This window comes from Bufo bufo, chromosome 5 (assembly GCF_905171765.1).
Source record: "Bufo bufo chromosome 5, aBufBuf1.1, whole genome shotgun sequence".
NCBI lineage: Eukaryota > Metazoa > Chordata > Amphibia > Anura > Bufonidae > Bufo > Bufo bufo.
In genome coordinates, this window is record NC_053393.1 from 526,874,400 (window position 1) to 526,889,372 (window position 14,973).

At 51.8% G+C, this 14,973-nt stretch overlaps 2 protein-coding genes across 7 annotated transcripts in view; both read right to left on the bottom strand.

The window, feature by feature from the left end:
- Positions 1 to 14,973, bottom strand: part of LOC121000616 (zinc finger protein 436-like) — a 684,763-nt gene that overhangs the window by 98,819 nt on the left and 570,971 nt on the right. The window lies entirely within an intron of this gene.
- LOC121000615 (zinc finger protein 891-like) overlaps positions 1 to 14,973 on the bottom strand; it is an 83,810-nt gene that overhangs the window by 68,409 nt on the left and 428 nt on the right. For 3 of the 5 annotated variants that reach the window (XM_040431172.1, XM_040431171.1, XM_040431168.1), the window contains exons 2-3: positions 14,273 to 14,395; positions 5,555 to 5,665 (exon numbers count right to left, since the gene is read on the bottom strand). The gene's annotated coding sequence lies outside the window, so the exon portion shown is untranslated. Of the gene's footprint in view, positions 1 to 5,554; positions 5,666 to 14,272; positions 14,424 to 14,973 lie in introns of all 5 variants that reach the window. The other 2 variants (XM_040431169.1, XM_040431170.1) reach the window with 2 other exon arrangements.

The following is a 14,973-nucleotide window of genomic DNA, read 5'->3' on the forward strand; positions in this document are numbered from 1 at the left end:
GTATAAATACCCCACATGTGACCCCATTTTGGAAAGAAGACACCCCAAGGTATTCAATGAGGGGCATGGCGAGTTCATAGAAATTTTTTTTTTTGGCACAAGTTAGCGGAAATTGATATATATTTTTTTTTCTCACAAAGTCTCCCTTTCCGCTAACTTGGGACAAAAATTTCAATCTTTCATGGACTCAATATGCCCCTCACGGAATACCTTGGGGTGTCTTCTTTCCGAAATGGGGTCACATGTGGGGTATTTATACTGCCCTGGCATTCTAGGGGCCCTAAAGCGTGAGAAGAAGTCTGGGATCCAAATGTCTAAAAATGTTTACGCATTTGGATTCCGTGAGGGGTATGGTGAGTTCATGTGAGATTTTATTTTTTGACACAAGTTAGTGGAATATGAGACTTTGTAAGAAAAAAAAAAAATAATTTCCGCTAACTTGGGCCAAAAAAATGTCTGAATGGAGCCTGACAGGGGGGTGATCAATGACAGGGGGGTGATCAATGACAGGGGGGTGATCAGGGAGTCTATATGGGGTGATCACCCCCCTGTCATTGATCACCCCCCTATAAGGCTCCATTCAGATGTCCGTATGTGTTTTGCGGATCCGATCCATGTATCAGTGGATCCGTAAAAATCATACGGACATCTGAATGCAGCCTTACAGGGGGGTGATCAATGACAGGGGGGTGATCAGGGAGTCTATATGGGGTGATCACCCCCCTGTCATTGATCACCCCCCTATAAGGCTCCATTCAGATGTCCGTATGTGTTTTGCGTATCCGATCCATGTATCAGTGGATCCGTAAAAATCATACGGACATCTGAATGCAGCCTTACAGGGGGGTGATCAATGACAGGGGGGTGATCAGGGAGTCTATATGGGGTGATCACCCCCTTGTCATTGATCACCCCCCTATAAGGCTCCATTCAGATGTCCGTATGTGTTTTGCGGATCCGATCCATGTATCAGTGGATCCGTAAAAATCATACGGACATCTGAATGCAGCCTTACAGGGGGGTGATCAATGACAGGGGGGTGATCAGGGAGTCTATATGGGGTGATCACCCCCCTGTAAGGCTCCATTCAGATGTCCGTATGTGTTTTGCGGATCCGATCCATGTATCAGTGGATCCGTAAAAATCATACGGACATCTGAATGCAGCCTTACAGGGGGGTGATCAATGACAGGGGGGTGATCAGGGAGTCTATATGGGGTGATCACCTCAGTCATTGATCACTCCCCTGTAAGGCTCCATTCAGATGTCCGTATGTGTTTTGCGGATCCGATCCATCTATCAGTGGATCCTAGGGCTGAAACGATTACTCGATTAAATCGAGTAATTAGACACAAAAAATTTTTTTGCATCGAAGATTCGTTTGTGTCATGTGACCACGGAGTGGGAGTGAAGCGCTTGCTATTACTCCCGCTCTGTGGTCTCCCGCGGCGCTTGGAATACTTACCTTTCCAGCAGGCGGCCTCCGGACACTCCACAGAACATCCATGTTCCCGCGCTGCTCTGACCTCCTGACGTACGCACGCCGTGACCTGACGCACTGTGTGACGTCAGGAGCAGAGCAGCGCAGAACAATGGAGTGTCGGCAGCGCCCCTGCTGGAAAGGCGCCTGGAGTGCACAGCGTCATAGAAACCAGTGACTCTGTGCAATCCGGGTGTCAGGAGGAGCATGGCGGGAGCGCTGATGGCACTGGGGGATAGTGGAGCGCTGATGGCACTGGGGGATAGTGGAGCGCTGATGGCACTGGGGGATAGTGGAGCGCTGATGGCACTGGGGGATAGTGGAGCGCTGATGGCACTGGGGGATAGTGGAGCGCTGATGGCACTGGGGGATAGTGGAGCGCTGATGGCACTGGGGGGTAGTGGAGCTGATGGCACTGGGGGATAGTGGAGCTGATGGGCTGATCGCACAGTGGGGAACAAAGGGTGTTAGGGACTAATGGCAGAGGGTCTGAGTTTTTATAAAGGAAAACAGTCTATTATTTTTTTCTTATTAGATTACTCGATTAATCGTAAAAAATAAATCGATAGAATATTCGATTACTAAAAAAATCGTTTACTGCAGCCCTAGTGGATCCGTAAAAATCATACGGACGTCTGAATGGAGCCTTACAGGGGGGTGATCAATGACAGGGGGGTGATCAGGGAGTCTATATGGGCTGGTCACCTCCGTCATTGATCACTCCCCTGTAAGGCTCCATTCAGACGTCCGTATGTGTTTTGCGGATCCGATCCATCCATCAGTGGATCCGTAAAATTCATACGGACGTCTGAATGGAGCCTTACATGGGGGTGATCAATGACAGGGGGGTGATCAGGGAGTCTATATGGGGTGATCACCTCCGTCATTGATCACTCCCCTGTAAGGCTCCATTCAGACGTCCGTATGCGTTTTGCGGATCCGATCCATCTATCAGTGGATCCGTAAAATTCATACGGACCTCTGAATGGAGCTTTACAGGGGGGTGATCAATGACAGGGGGGTGATCAATGACAGGGGGGTGATCAGGGAGTCTATATAGGGTGATCAGGGGTGATCAAGGGTGAATAAGGGGTTAATAAGTGACAGGGGGGGGTGTAGTGTAGTGGTGCTTGGTGCAACATATTACTGAGCTACCTGTGTCCTCTGGTGGTCGATCCAAACAAAGGGGACCACCAGAGGACCAGGTAGCAGGTATATTAGACGCTGTTATCAACACAGCGTCTAATATACCTGTTAGGGGTTAAAAAAAATCGCATCTCCAGCCTGCCAGCGAACGATCGCAGCTGGCAGGCTGGAGATCCACTCGCTTAGCTTCTGTTCCTGTGAGCGCGCGCGCCCGTTCACAGGAAATCTCGCGTCTCGCGAGATGACGCGTATATGCGTCTACGAGGAATGAATCAACCACCTTCCGGACGCGTCTGTGCGTTAGGTGGTCCGGAGGTGGTTAAATAAAATGTATCTGTATAGCGCCACCTGCTCTTTGTTCTTCTCCTTATTTCTCTGTCGCTAAGGTGGTCACACATGCTCAGTTCTGTCGTTCAACTGCCACCAGCTGCAGCAAAAAAGACATGCCCCCTGAGCTGCAGCAGAAAGGACACACCTCCTGAGCTGTGATACAGAAAGAGCTGCAGTAGAAAGAACACACCTCCTGGGCTGTGATAGGGACAGAAAAGCAGCAGCAGAAATGACCCACCTCGGTAGTGTTATAAAGGACACCTCCTGAGCTGTGTTAGGGAAAGAGATGCACCAAAAGGGATATATCCCCTAAGAGAGGACACACCCTCCCAAGTTGCCAGCCTGAAGAGAATCTAGTAGAGCAATTAGAGAAGTGAATATCTCCGGATTCATGTGAGGTAAAGGGCTGGTTCTAGATTTGTTCACAATAATAATAGGGTAATCCCTATAATCAACATATACCGCTGCAGCCACTGACTGACTGGGTGAGCACATTTCCTGTGTCAAGAGTGACCAGCAAAGCATCGGAACAAGACCAGTGAAGTATTTATCATACATATTTTATTTAATTTTTTACAGTATTCTGACCCTTAAAACATAGAAAAATAATATTGTCTGGACAACCCTTTTAAGGCTAGGGCTACACAGAGACATGTGACACATAGGGCACAAGCACAACTACACTGCAACATGTGTCGTGCCACACTGATGTCGCACGACAATTTTTATACTGATAGACTTAAGCCTCTTTCACACGTGTTAGGTCCGGATGCGTCCCGGTGCATTGCGGCAAACTCGCGCGAGTAGGAACGCAATTGCAGTCAGTTTTGATTGCGTTCCGATGTTCAGTTTTTATCGCGCGGGTGCAATGTGTTTTGCACGCGCGTGATAAAAAACCGACTGTGGTACCCAGACCCGAACTTCTTCACAGAAGTTCAGGTTTGGGTTAGGCTACTTTCACACTAGCGTTCGGGTGTCCGCTCGTGCGCACCGTTTGAAGGGGCTCACGAGCGGCCCCGAACGCATCCGTCTGGCCCCAATGCATTCTCAGTGGAGGCGGATCCACTGAGAATGCATCCGCCTGCCAGCGCTCAGCCTCCGCTCCGCTCAGTGAGCGGACACCTGAACGCAGCTTGCAGCGTTCGGGTGTCCGCCTGGCCGTGCGGAGGCGAGCGGATCCGTCCAGACTTATAATGGAAGTCAATGGGGACGGATCCGCTTGAAGATGACACCATATGGCTCAATCTTCAAACGGATCCGTTCCCCATTGACTTACAGTGTAAAGTCTGAACGGATCCGCTCAGACAACTTTCACACTTAGAAAATTTTCTAAGTTTTAATGCAGACGCATCCGTTCTGAACGGATGCGAACGTCTGCATTATCGGAGCGGATCCGTCTGATGAAACATCAGACGGATCCGCTCCGAACGCTAGTGTGAAAGTACCCTTAGTTGTAGTGTAGATTGTATTATTTTCCCTTATAACATGGTTATAAGGGAAAATAATAGCATTCTGAATACAGAATGCATAGTACAATAGCGCTGGAGGGGTTACATTTAAAAAAAAAAAAATTTAACTCACCTTAATCCACTTGTTCGCGCAGCCCGGCTTCTCTTCTGTCTTCATCTGTGAGCAATAGGACCTTTGATGACGTCACTACGGTCATCACATGGTCCATCACATGATCCATCACCATGGTGACGTTATCAAAGGTCCTATTGCTCACAGATGAAGACAGAAGAGAAGCCGGGCTGCGCGAACAAGTGGATTAAGGTGAGTTAAATTATTTAAAAAAAATTTTTTAACCCCTCCAGCCCTATTGTACTTAGCATTCTGTATTCAGAATGCTATTATTTTCCCTTATAACCATGTTATAACGCAGGCCCCATAGAAATGAATGGGGTTGTGTGAAAATCGCAAGCATCCGCAAGCAAGTGCGGATGCGGTGCGATTTTCACGTGCGGTTGCTAGGTGACGATCGGGATGGGGACCCGATCATTATCATTTTCCCTTATAACCATGTTATAAGGGAAAATAATAATGATCGGGTCCCCATCCCGATCGTCACCTAGCAACCGTGCGTGAAAATCGCACACCGCATCCGCACTTGCTTGTGGATGCTTGCGATTTTCACGCAACCCCATTCATTTTTATGGGGCCTGCGTTACGTGAAAAACGCACAAAGAGGAGCATGCTGCGATTTTCACGCAACGCACAAGTGATGCGTGAAAATCACCGCTCATGTGCACAGCCCCATAGAAATTAATGGGTCCGGATTCAGTGCGGGTGCAATGCGTTCACCTCACGCATTGCACCCGCGCGGAAAACTCGCCTGTGTGAAAGGGGCCTAAGGTGTCGCACTCCGACTGCGACACGACGGTCGCAGAAAAATTAATCTTGGATGGATTTTTTGCTACTGTTGTGTCGCAGTGCGACACCATAGACTATCATTATAAAAATTGTCACGCGACATTGGTACGACAAAATGTCGCGCGACTTAGCCCTAGCCTAAAGCACTTATCCAGACTGATTTTTTTTTTTTAAAGATAACAGGTCAGAAGGGGGTAAAAATAATAATAATAATGAATCATTACTCACCTCCAGCAATCTCCTGCTGCTGCCCTGATCCCTTCTGTTCACTTTCTGGTCCCAACTCAATAGTAGGGTGCGGGTCACCTCTAGACCAGTAATTGACTGAGCGGTCCTTCCCTGGCGTGATGAACCAGAAAAGGGGAGAGCAGTGAGGAATCAGTGGATGTGAGTAATGATTCTTTATTCTTAACTCCTTATGACCTAGTATCTTAAAAAGAATTCTCCCTGGAAAGCCCCTTGTTAGGGTACTTTCACACTTGCGGCAGAGGATTCCGGCAATCCGGACGGAATTTGTCAGACGGATCCGGATGCGGATCCATCTGACAAATGCATTGAAATACTGGATCCGTCTCTCCGGTGTCATCCGGAAAAACGGATCCGGTATTTTTTTTTTCCACAGATTTAAAGGTCTGTTAAATTTGGAGTACCGCACACCGTTGTTGCTGGTGCCAGCAAGGACATGTTAGTCGTAATATAGTAGTAGAAAATTGCAGCACACAGTATTTTTCTTTGCTGTTAGGTTTTAATCTTGTGTCATCATATGATCATCATGATCCAGTGCAGTTACAGGGTATATAATGCAGGCATAAGGCAGGCATATACAAATCAATATGGAGCCCTTTTTTCTGTACAGAGCTGAGATGCTCTAATAGAGGGATCTGAATTTTCTCTCACTTCAGTCAGCCGGCTAATCTGACGGCTCCTTATCTCTGACCTTATAAACACTCAAAGTAGCTAGGCTACTTTCACACCTGCGTTCGGGTGTCCGCTTGTGAGCTCCGTTTGAAGAGTCTCACAAGCGGCCCCGAACGGATCCGTCCAGCCCCCAATGCATTCTGAGTGGATGCGGATCCGCTCAGAATGCATCAGTCTGGCAGCGTTCAGCCTCCGCTCCGCTCAGCAAGCGGACACCTGAACGCTGCTTGCAGCGTTCGGGTGTCCGCTTGGCCGGGTTCGGATCCGTCCAGGCAAGCGATCCGTCCAGACTTACAATGGAAGTCAATGGGGACGGATCCGTTTGAAGTTGACACAGTATGGCTCAATTTTCAAACGGATCCGTCCCCTATTGACTTTCAATGTAAAGTCTGGACGGATCCGTCTGAACTACTTTCACACTTAGAATTTTTTTTAAACTATAATGCAGACGGATCCGTTCTGAACGGATCCCAACGTCTGCATTATAGGAGCGGATCCGTCTGTGCAGACATCAGACAGACCCGCTCTGAACGGTAGTGTGAAAGTAGCCTTAGTCTTATCTTACTGATAAGAATGTGGCTTAAAGGGACACTGACAGGCCCTATAAACATATTTAGATATTCCTATGCAGTCATAGATCCATTAAAGTGTATTCCAATGATATAAGAGTGCCCCCTGTCCGCATTGTAAACCATGTAAAAAATGGATTTTTTGTACTCACCGTAAAATCCTTTTCTCGTAGTAGGCATTGGGGGACACAGCACCATGGGTATATGCCCAGCTGCCACTAGGAGGCTGACACTAGAAACAAAAAAGTGTTGGCTCCGCCCAGGTGGGCTATACCCCTCTGCAAGAGCCGAGATACACCAGTCGGTACAAAAGCAGTAGGAACGCCACTCACCTGAACAAACAGAAACTGAACGCCAACAAGTCTTCAACTGGGGAACCGAACGACCACAAATCGCCGGGACCACAACAAGAAGAAACTCAATAAGAAAATGGGCGGGACCTGTGTCCCCCAATGCCTACTACGAGAAAAGGATTTTACGGTGAGTACAAAAAATCAATTTTTCTCGTGCATGGCATTGGGGGACACAGCACCATGGGACGTCCCAAAGCAGTCCCTGAGGGAGGGAAGAAGAACGCCATGTCGCCAATCTAAAGCACAGCTGCTTGCAGAACCTTGCGCCCCAGGCTAGCGTCAGCGGAAGCCAGAGAATGAATGTGGTAAAACTTAGAGAAAGTGTGAACTGACGCCCAGGTGGCGGCCCGGCAGACCTGGGAAGCAGATGCCTGATGACGCACTGCCCAGGAAGCCCCAACTGCCCTAGTCGAATAAGCGGTCAACCTGGAAGGGGGAGCACGGCCCTTTGCGATATAGGCCTCCTTGACAGCCGACCGAACCCAACGAGAGATGGTGGCCTTGGAGGCAGGCAAACCCCTACGAGGACCCGCCGGGACCACGAAAAGGGAATCCGAACAACGGAAAGGTTCCGTGAGGCGAAGGTACAGGCGAAGGGCCCGAACAACATCAAGGAAATGGAGGGATTTCTCCCTAGGGTGAGAAGGATTAGGGCAGAAAGAGGGAAGGACGATCTCTTCATTGATATGAAACGAGGAAACCACCTTTGGAAGGAAAGAGGGAACGGGACGCAACACCACCTTGTCCTGATGGAAAACCAGGAAAGGCGAACGGCAAGAAAGCGCCGCCAGTTCGGAAACCCGGCGGATGGAGGTGACTGCCACTAAGAAGGCCACCTTGAACGAGACAAACGACAGAGATATCTCTGCCAAAGGCTCGAAGGGAGAAGACTGAAGGGCGTCAAGGACGAGATTCAGGTCCCACGGCTCCACTGGAAAACGAAAGGGAGGGGCTCGGCGAGCGACACCCTGTAGAAAAGTCCTAACCTGAGCCCGCGAGGCCACGGGACGTTGGAAAAGGACTGAGAGGGCCGAAATCTGTCCTCTGAGAGAAGCCAGGCGAAGACCCTTCTCAAAACCGGCCTGAAGGAAGGCCAGAACGTTAGGGACGGAGAAATGGAGAGGGCGGAAACGCCCAGACTCGCACCAGGCAAAATACGCTCTCCAGGTCCGGTAGTAAATACGGGCTGACTGGGGTTTGCGAGCGTGAAGCATCATCTGAATGACAGAATCCGAGAGGCCACGGGACTTCAAGACCGCGGTCTCAACGGCCACGCCGTCAAACGAAGCTGAGGTAAATTCGGGTGGTACAGAGGACCCTGTGAAAGGAGATCGTGGCGCAGAGGAAGTCGCCACGGGACGTCGGCGAGCAGAAACACTAGGTCTGCGTACCACGCCCTGCGGGGCCAATCTGGAGCCACCAGGATTGCCGAAACCCGGGCTGCCTTGAGACGCTTGAGCACTCGGGGCAGGAGGGGAATGGGGGGGAACAGGTACAGAAGGTTGAACTGAGACCAAGGCAGAACTAGGGCGTCTACCGCGAAAGCCTGAGGGTCTCTGGACCGCGCGACATAGCACGGGATCCTGTGGTTGAGACGTGACGCGAAAAGATCCACGTCCGGAGTTCCCCATCGGTGACAAAGTTGGAGGAACACCTCTGGGTGTAGAGACCATTCGCCCGGGTCGACTAGCTGACGACTGAGGAAGTCTGCCACCCAATTGTCGACCCCGGGAATGTGCACCGCGGAGAGGACGGGAACGTGGGTCTCCGCCCAGCGCAGGATATGGGAGGCTTCCTGCAAGGCCATCACGCTCCTGGTGCCCCCTTGGTGGTTCAGATAAGCCACGGCGGTGGAATTGTCTGTTTGAACCCGGACCGGGAGACCGCGAAGACGTGGGGTCCAGTGAGACAGTGCCAGGAAAATTGCCCTGAGCTCGAGCACATTTATCTGCAGGGAGGACTCCTGAGCAGACCAAAGACCCTGGACTGTGAGAGAGTCGAGGACTGCTCCCCAACCCGAGAGGCTGGCGTCCGTCGTGATCACCCGCCAACTGGGGGGAAGAAAGGAACGGCCCAGGGACACCGTCCGAGGAAGCAGCCACCAGGAGAGGTCCTGGCGAAGCTGGAGAGGGAGACGAACCAGGCGATCGAGACCTGCTTGGGACTTGTCCCACCTGGATAGGAGAAACAACTGAAGGTCCCGGGAGTGGAATTGGGAATAGGGAATGGCTTCGAAGGAAGCCACCATCCTCCCCAGGACGCGCATACACGTCCTGATAGTCAAGGTGGACGGGCCGCGGAGAAGCGTCAACCCCGCCTGAAGGGAGGCAATCTTTTCTGGGGGGAGAAACACCCGCCCGAGGCGAGTGTCGAAAATCATGCCCAGGAAGGGCATCTTCTGGCATGGGACGAGGGAGGACTTGGAGTGGTTGACGAGCCACCCGAACTGAGCAAGAGCTGAGAGGGTGATGTGCAGGCTGGACAGGTTGTCCTCCAACGACGGGGCCCGAATCAGAAGGTCGTCCAGGTAAGGTACCAAAGCGACCCCCCTGGCACGTAGAAGGGCCATGAGAGGCGCCAACACCTTGGTGAAGACCCTCGGAGCAGAGGCCAGGCCGAAGGGCAGGGCTACGAATTGGAAATGAAGAGAACCTACCGCGAAGCGAAGGAACCTTTGGTGGGAGAGGGCAATGGGGACGTGGAGATAGGCGTCCTGAATGTCGATGGACGACAGGAACTCGTCCGACTCCAAGGAGGCGATCACCGACCGGAGGGATTCCATACGAAAGTGACGGACCCGGACAAAGTGATTCAGCGCCTTCAGGTCCAGGATAGGACGGAGTGAACCGTCCTTTTTGGGAACCGTGAATAGATTAGAATAGAACCCCCGAAAGCGTTCTGGTTCTGGAACCGGATCGATGACCCCTAGAGAGCGAAGGGAACGAGGGACCTGGGGGGCGACGTCAGAAAGAACCGTCCCGGCGGAAGATCGGAAAATTCGATCCTGTATCCGGAGGAGACTACCTCCAGAACCCAAGCGTCTTCTACACTTGCTTGCCAGACGTCCTGAAAGGCGAGCAGACGCCCTCCCACCTTGACAGAGTCATGCGGAAGGAGGTTTAGTGGACTGGGGGCGAGCAGGTTTGGGCTTGGCATGCCAGGAGGGTTTGGCCTTAAAAGAAGGCCTGGAGGACTTCTTGTCAGATCGGGCAGGGGGGGCCCGAAAGGACTGCGCCCGAGAGGACGACCCAGGAAAGCGACGGCGGCGAGGCTGATTCTGGGGAAGAAGAGAGCTCTTACCGCCAGTGGCCTCCGAAATGAGCTCCTCCAAACGCTTCCCAAAGAGCTTCCCACCGAGAAAGGGAAGGGAAATCAGAGCCTTCTTGGAGGCGGAATCTGCCGCCCAAGAACGAAGCCAGATGGTGCGGCGAATGGCCACAGAGTTAGCAGCCGCACGGCCAGATCGGCGGGCCGATTCCATAGAGGCATCGCAAAGAAATTTGGACGCCTGGTAAATTTGAGAGGCAAGCATTGCCAGTTCCCCTTGATCAGAGTCTGGGGGTAAGGCGCGAACAAGCTGTTTTGCCCAGATAGCGCAAGCCTTAGCCACCCAGGAGGCGGCAAACGCAGGGCGGATGGCGGCACCCGCTGCGATGAAAACAGACTTGGCCAAAGAGTCGACCCGTTTGTCAGCGGGATCCGACAAGGAAGCCGCGTCAGCCAGGGGAAGGGTAGTAGCCTTCGCCAGGCGAGCAACCTGAGGGTCCACCAGAGGAGGAACCGTCCAGGTGTTGACAGATTCCTCAGAAAAAGGATAGGGGACGTCAGAGGCCTTGGTAAGATGAAGGCGCCGATCAGGATGACGCCACTCCTTAGCCAGAAGCGCGTCCAGATCCTCGTGATTCGGGAAGACCAGAGTGGAACGTCTAGCCCGGCGGAAGGACACCGACTCCAGGGAGGAGGAGGAGGGAACGTCCTGCACATGGAGCGCGTCACGGACGGCTTTGATGAGGTCCTGAATGGCCGCAGACATCGCCGAGCACCGCTCTGATTCAGAATCAGAAGCGGAGGAGTCCCCAGGCTCGGCGGAAGCGGCTGAAGAAGAAATTTCGCCCGACTCAGATCTAACCGGGGAGTGATCCGGGGTAGCTGAGGAAGAATGGGACCCGGCCGAGGCTGTGCGAGGTCGCTTGCTGGACCTCGTACCAGAGCGGGAACGGACTTCCCCGGCGGGGGGGTCCCTGCCCGAGGCGGCCGCAATCTGAGCGGGCAAGCGGTCCAAGGACTGCGCTAGGGATTGGGAGAGGCTGACAAGGTTACCTATGGCCTGGGATAGGGTAGCAGCCCATTCCGGAAGGACCGACAAGGAGGGGGCCGCAGGGACTGGGTGGGCCCGGGGGGAAGGCACTGCACGCAGAGAGAGGAAGACTGACCACATGGGAACTTCCTATTACACACAGAACAGGCGTAATGAGTGGAAATGGCGGCAGGGGGAGTGGGGGCCCGACCAGAAGAAGACATGAGGGCGGTATGGAGGAGCCTGTAAAGCAAAAAAGAGTCAGCCAGAGGCTGCCTACCAGACCCAAGGTGCTGTGTCCCACAGAAGCACGTCCAGAGAGCCGAGTCGCAGGAGAAGCTGTAAGATGCGACAGCTGCAGGCAGGACAGGAGCCGGTAGTAGAGGAAGACACACACCCCCAGCAGCCCGCGCTGGTGCTGGATTGGTAAGGAAAAGCGCGCCTCCCAGGGCGCCACCCACAGAGGGGAGGGAGAGGTGAAAAGCCCGGGAAGGCAGAAGGCGGAGACGGAGCTCCGCCCCACGTGACCTGCGGCCTAGGCTGAGGAAAAGCCGGGGCCTAGAGAAGAAAAAAGCTGCCGGAAACGGACGCCCGCGATCGCGGTAACGCCCGGAGGCAGCAACAGAAGCGGAGACGCAGCGCCGATTCCCCGGCGGGGTGCGGGGGCCCGGAAGGCCAGGTAGGAGCAGGGGGAAACCCGTTAGTACGGGAAGGAGCCGATAGAGCAGAACCGGCCGTCTTAAAGGGCCAGACCCTAGAAACGAGGGTGCCCCAAAAAGTTTTGCCCCACGCAGAAAAGAACCCCAGGCAAGCGTGCAGTGCCCCCTAAGTTGGAGGAACACCTCCAGACCCAAGTACTAAACTGAAAAGAGGGTCAGGACACAAGGAGACACAGGGTGGTGGGGGGAGGGGGAGACACTGCCATACTCACCTTCTGACGTTTTCAGGCGCAGCAATGACCACCCCCTCGGCGGACTCAACACGGGAGCCGTGGGTCCGCCGGAATTCCTCTGCGGAAGCAGATAAGTGGGGACTAGGTGGCTGCCGGGTACCTGAGTACGCGCCCGCAGGGGGGCAACTAAAGTGGAACACGATGGAGCCACCCCTGCATCAGGAAGAAACCTGTAGAAAAAAGAGAAAAAATAGAACAAAATAAAAAATAAAATTAGCAGGATGACCTGCAAACAGGTCATGTCTGCCTCCTACGGACACTAGAACAAGACTGGTGTATCTCGGCTCTTGCAGAGGGGTATAGCCCACTTGGGCGGAGCCAACACTTTTTTGTTTCTAGTGTCAGCCTCCTAGTGGCAGCTGGGCATATACCCATGGTACTGTGTCCCCCAATGCCATGCACGAGAAAACAACTTTATATTCATCTGTCAATCACATTTCTTTATGGCGTTTTTCTCATACCTTTGTGCCCAGCCGCGCCCCAACTGTCGATTCCTACCGCCGCCCAGCTCATCATTATTCACTGCGTTGGGCGGCTCTTACATTCCCCGATCCTGTCAGCGGAGAGAAGAGTTTCTTGGCCGGCGCAGGCGCATTAACTATCTGAATTTCTGATGACATCAGCGCTCTGAAGCGCTGGATACGAGTGCCTTGGAGGAGAGATCGGACGCAGGCGCATTCAATTACAGGCTTGGGAGGGGGAGGGTGCCGGCGCATGCGCAGATGGTCCGATTGAGGCCGATGCTCATAAGTCTCTATCGGGCATGCGTGTGAACTGACAGGATTGGGGAATATAAGAGCCGCCCTGCACATTGAATAATAATGAGCTGGGCGGCGCTAGGAAGCGACAGTTGGGGCGCGGCTGGGCACGAAGGTAGGAGAAAAAACGCCCCTTGGGCACAAAGAAATGTGATTGACAGATGAATATAAAGGTGTTTTTACATGGTTTACAATGCGGACAGGGGGCACTCTTATATCATTGGAATACACTTTAAAAGATCTATGACTGCATAGGAATAACTTAATATGTTTATAGGGCCTGTCAGTGTCCCTTTAAAGAAGTGTTTATGACCTGTTAATAGGGTTATTAGATGACTGCACAAAGTGAAAGTAAAAAGTACCAGTCACACAGCTAGATAAACAGTTAACCCTTTGTGACAGATTGGCTCAATATTTTTAATAAAGACCAATTGAAAAAAAGATTTTTAGCCTAAAATGAGTAAAATGCAATCATAAAAAAAAAATTGCGTGTGCCAGAGGACGGGGTAAGTATAATCTATATGAGGGGCCTGGGCGTTTTGTAATCGTTGGATAACCCCTTTAAGGCACCTTTCCCAAAGGGAGGGTGCCTGAGCAATAGGTTGCCTAGCTTGTTAGTTTCCTGTGAAGGTGTGTTGTATTCGTCTGCCTGTGTACTGACCTCTGCCCGTTTACTGGATTCTGACCCTCCGCTGCTTGTCCTCCAAATTGATCCTTTGCTGCCTGTCCTAGGACCGTTTACAATACTGCATGTACTCCGCCTGCTATAATCTCAGCCCGTCCATGACCACGATTTTACCTGACCCTTAGGGGCTCCGCACCAGTGTCTCTGACCCCCGTGGGTGAGCTGTTAACCACACAGAGACTACTCCAGCAGGTAGCAGCCCGGCGGTTCCCCTGCAGAAAAGTCCAGATTCCTGTACAGGGCTTAAAGGGTGTATACCAGAGGACCCCCAGGATAATGCCCTTTAAAGTTAGCCCAAAGTCAAACCGGATGGTTGACAAGGTGTTTCCACACCCTATGCTATAGCATCCCTTTAAACTACTGTATAAGAAAACATTACTCCTTACATAAACAATAGTCACATAAAGTTCATACCTGAACCAGTGTACAGTCTGCTCACACTGGGGCCACAGGCGTCTTCCTGTTCTGTCATAAATCAGTAACATAGCAGGCGGCACTCAGGGGTCTCCATGGTGTTCCAGGCCTCGCTCTTCTCACCTTCATAAAAAACCAGTGAACAAAAAATCTGCAGGGGCCAAAGACATGTCAGTGATATCAGTGAAACCAGGCGGAAACTTTTCGGTTTTTCTTTTCGGAGATTCACATCACAGCAGCACAAACATTATTTTACTTTTGGTACAAGATTCACCACCGAAGCCCCCCCCCAGAAAAATATCCAGAAAAAAAAATAAAACTATAAAAACTGGGGTAAAGGAAAACTGGCTTAGTTGCCAATAGCAGCCAATCAGATTCCACCTTTCATTTTCCAAAGGAGCTGTGAAAAATGAAAGGAGGAATCTGACTGGTTGCTATCGGCAACTAAACCAGTTTTAATAAATCTCCCCCTATGTACCCCAAAATAGTCAGATTAAAAAGACAAATAACAAAAAAAAATGCAAGCTCTAATACAGTCACAGCAACTGGACCGGCGCCGAGTCCTATATTGCTATGGAAACGGCAAAATGGGACAACCCCTTTAACTTTTGTAACTGAAAGCTAAGCTCTGATCGGCTGCCACAGATACTTTCGCCCCCGTGACCACATATTTGGGCCAACGGAGACGCCCACAAATAATG